This window comes from Pleurodeles waltl, chromosome 8, assembly GCF_031143425.1.
Source record: "Pleurodeles waltl isolate 20211129_DDA chromosome 8, aPleWal1.hap1.20221129, whole genome shotgun sequence".
Taxonomy (NCBI): Eukaryota; Metazoa; Chordata; class Amphibia; order Caudata; family Salamandridae; genus Pleurodeles; species Pleurodeles waltl.
In genome coordinates, this window is record NC_090447.1 from 408,536,077 (window position 1) to 408,540,828 (window position 4,752).

A 4,752-nucleotide genomic window follows, 5' to 3' on the forward strand; every position below is an offset into this window, starting at 1 on the left:
ACAGTCCCTAGCATACCCAATCACTCACCCCTGTGGGCACTAACACCCCAACTCATTTACTGATACAGCTACTCACACATCCATTTACACACCCATGCAGTCACTGACACAGACTGTCAATTAAGTGTACAGTCATTCATAAATCTACTCAGACACCCATACAGTCTCTCACTAACCCACTTACTCATCGATACAGTCTCTAACGCACCCATTCACTCACTCACCCATACAAGCACTCACACACCCACCCACTCACTCACCCATGCAGAAACCCACACACCTTATACACTGGCAGTGTGTCTGGCTGAATAACAATTCCATATACACTGAAATCAATGTAGGTATTACGGAAAAACTATTAGGAATGAAGATTACATGTTGCATTGCAATGGCAGTGGTTCTCTGTTACTTTTACCCCTGATGAAGTCATTGGGACATCCCAGATGATGAAACATGTGTTGGCTGAGAATAATGGCTAAATGAAGAAGCCAGTCTGGCCAGGAATAAACTACCAATGAAAATACATTACTGTTTATGACTGTATATTGCATGGTTTTGTATATGGTTCAGTGTGTGCCTTTAACTTTATATTATTGCTTGTCAATCCTTGGATTGCAGTTGGGGGAGTTGGGTGAATATTATCCTTTAAGAGCACCGTGATCAAGTAACTAGTAATCCTATGATTGATTGTGATTTTCCTGTGAGTGTCTAGGTCCTATTAAGTCAACCGTTTTCTTTTACATGTAGGAGTAGTCTGGCAGCAGAGTTCTCAATCTATTGTGGTCTTTTCAAATTAGATAGAGATGATCCATGGTAGAGGCCATTGGCATAATCCACTTTAGACTTTACAATAGAGATAGTAGCCTGGATCTTATGTGGAAATCTGAGGTGGGGGAAGATGTGTCACAGAGTTTTTATGGTGATGAAGCTTGGCCTTGTTAATTTGTCCACTTGGGCATTCATTGTTAACTTGAAGTTCATGGTAATTCCAAGGATTCTTGCTTTCTTAGATACTTTAAGAGGTCAGCCCTGATCATCAGGCCAGGCACAGAGTGGGCCATCATTTTTCCAATCACCACATGTGAGTATTTCAGTTTTGGAAGCATTCAGTTTGAGATGGCTCCATGTCATCCACTGATCAATGGCTCTGAGGCAACAGGAGATTTGTGAGTTTCTACCGTCTTTGGGGCATTCCAGTTTAAGGAGTATTAGTGTGTCATCTGGATAGTTGTAGCATGTGAGATGAAATTCATTAATCATTGCTGGTAATGACTTCATGTATGTATTAACAAAATATGGGTAAAATGACTGAGCCTTGAGGGACCCCTGATTTGTGAAGTATGGTTTGAATGAGAAAGGGGGAGTATGGATGACATTTATTCTGTTTTGAAGGTAGGATGTAATCCAGTCAAGAGAGGTCCCCTCTATGCCGGTTTCGTGCGTCCCTTGTATTAGGGTGCCATGGTCAACTGTGTCAAACACAGCTGAGAGGTCCAAGAGAATTAGTGCAGCAACTCCATTGCAGTCTACTGTGTTTTTAAGACCATCCCAGATGGCGACGAGGGCAGATTCTGTGCCTCTTCCTGGACAAAATCCAGTTTGGTAGTCTGAGAGTACGGAGGTATGTTCAATGAATTGTGACATCTGGGTGAATGCTGCTCTTTCTATCAGTTTGCCCAGGAAAGGTCCATTTGTAATTAGTCTGCAGTTATTGGGGTCATGCGAGTCCAGGTTTGTTTTCTTTAATAATAGGTGTATGTATGTCTTTTTTAGGTCTTCTGGAAAGATTCCTATAGTTCAAGAATTATTGATGATTCTTCTGACTGATGTGGAAGCAGAGGCAGATAAAAGAATGTTCTTGAAAATGTGTGGTGGAAAAGGGTCAGAAGGGCAGCCGGAAGGCCTGCTTGCTTTGACCAGATCTATAAATTCACTTAGATATATGTGTTCGAAGGAATGCAGAGGCTGGGTTGGTCTACTGTTGGAGGGGATATTTGGAAATGTGTTTGGTGCTGGTGGGTTTCTTTGTTTTAAATAGGAGTCCAATGTGTCTGCTTTGGTTGTGTAATGATTTGCTAGATTGTATATGAATTATTGAATAATGATGTGAGTTCCTTCTGTGCATTTAGGATTAAGAAATTCGGTGAGAATTTTATAAAATTATTTTTTGCAGATTTAACACTTTGAATTCTGCCTTAATAGTATCTTTTTGTTAGAGGGCTTCTACTTTCATTGCTAATCTAAAAAGTATTGGTGTGAGTGGCATTTGGTGGGCCAACTGGAGAAACATGAAGAGGGAGAGAAATCTCCCTAGACAGATTTGTGGATTGCTGCATTCCTGTGCGCTGTGTGGAATACACTGGGAGAACAGAGAGCAAGGATCTTCAGTGGACTTCAAAGATAGCTCTTTGTCTCAAAGAGAAGTCACTAGGAAGGGGCCCGGGCACATCTCAGAAAAAAAGTGGGGCTGATAAGAGAATCAAAAAGAGTAGGACTGCGGCACTGGGATAACGTCTTGGCACATATCACTGTGGCTGACATTAAGGTGTGAACATATTGTAACTCCCATGGTCTGTGTTGTGGGCCTTTCAGATTTGGAGTCACTCCTTCTGTGACAGACTACTTCTGGAGTAAGGTTAGAGGAGAGAGCGCTCTAAAAGAAAGTAGGGCCCAAGCATAAACTTCAAAGACTAAGGGCCTGATTACAACTTTGGTGGAGGAGGTTAATCCGTCCCAAATGTGACGGATATCTCACCCGCTGTACTACGAGTTCCATAGGATATAATGGACTCGTAATACGGTGGGCGGGATATCCGTCACATTTGGGACGGATTAACCCCCTCTGCCAAAGTTGTAATGAGGCCCTAAGACTCTACGTCACATTTGGTTTCTGGAAATGGACTATAAAAAGTGAAGCACAAGACCCGCAAAATTGTCAACTTCCAAGCTGCCAGTTAGAGTCTGCAAGAAGAAGAAGCTCTGCGAGACTTCTGCCTGTGACCACGGCCTGCCAGTCTCCCTGCTAGGTGAGAGGACATTACCTAGGAAATCCAATACCACCTGCTCCTGGAGCATGAAGCACCAGTACCTGCTTACTGGCCAAGAACTGTGTGAGAAAGAGGAGGGCTGAAGTGAGTGAGATCCATTGAGGGATCTTGGTGATCGAACTCCTGTAGCAAAGTGTGAGGAGAAAGCGGCTGCACCGATAAGGTTATTTTCTATATGCATGAAAAAGTCGATGACCCCCATGTGCCAGAGGAGGGCCGCCATGAACTGAGCAGTGAACTTTGCTGCACCAATTGGGTCATTTTGCGTTTGCAGGTTTGAAGTTGGAGCCCCCTTAGACCAGGTGGGGCCACCGTGAAGATTACTGCTATGCTGATTGGGCATCCATGGGTGGAGTGAAGTCGAAGACCTCATATGCCGGGTGGGGCAGCTGTGAAGATTGCTGATGTGCCGATCAGGACATAGCCTGTGAGCAAAGTAAGGAGGGTGACCCCATATGCCAGGTGAGCCACAAGCGCAATGCAAGGAGCATGGTCTGGTTGAGACCGTCATGGTGAGAAGGAGGTCGCTGTAGTGACCCAAGCAGGTCCCAGCTCTGACTGAGGACAAAATCATGAGCATTGCACCCCCATGCCCTGCCGTGTTGGGAGGATTCCAAGAAACTTACCAGCATCAGATTAGCATTAAGGATCCCCCATTGCTGCCTTTGCAGGACTGTATGTGAGGAACTCAAGGACACTTGACTGTTGCCCTTCAAAGGACACGTTTGAAGAATTTACTAGAGACAGCCATTGCAACTCTAAGAGGCCGCAAGGGGAGAGGGGGGCATACTTAGAGACTCTGGTTATTCAGAATCTGCTGGTGCAAGTAAGACTTATTTTCAGGCCCGACGGCCCAGGGGCAACTTGCCTATCATGTAGCACTTCTGTGCTGGCCCACTTTTGACTTTAATAAAGAGTTGCAGTGAGTCTCCTGAGACTCGGACTACTAGTGAGGCTTAAACTGAATGTCGCCTTTACTGTATGGGGAAAAAACACTACTGTAATAAGAGGGGCGTGGGACCAGGGACCAGCCTTTTAAAACACTACGGCCCTGATCTGAGGGACTGTGTATATTTTTTGTGAATGCAATATTCTAAATGTTTTTATGTAAACAAATACTCCTTTTTTCATAGATGCAAGCATTTGACTGGACAGTCATTTATTGGTGCTGCTGAACGTATTTTGAATTGTAAGCTTGTTGTCACTGCCCTGTGTCTACCTTCCCCCAAGAAGACTTAGGTTGCTCAACTGACACTGACACTGAGAATCAAATTCTGATGGAGTACTTGGCACAGTTGCTCAGGATCAATAGTAGGTCAGGCTCTGAGACATCAGGAGAAAAAGATCTCAACCTCCATGGTTGGGCCCTGTAACTCCTGTGTGCCCTTGGACCTCTGAACAGAGTTCTAACAAGTATATTTACTACTTTTCGGTATTTACAAACTGTTCTCTTGTAGTAACTTACACTTTTGTAGTAATGTTCACATTTGTAGCAAGCCCCTACCTCCATTATTTTCTGTGAGAGGGGTTTGCAGTACTAGTAGTAGGCCTTTTGTAGTGCTGGAGTTATTACAAAACTGTGTGTTACTACAAAAGTGCAGTTTGTGAATACTGATAAGTGGTATATGTACAAAAGTGAAAACTTACTCAAAACTGTAAGCTACCTTTGTGAATCAGGTACTATGGCGGTCATTCTGACCGCGGC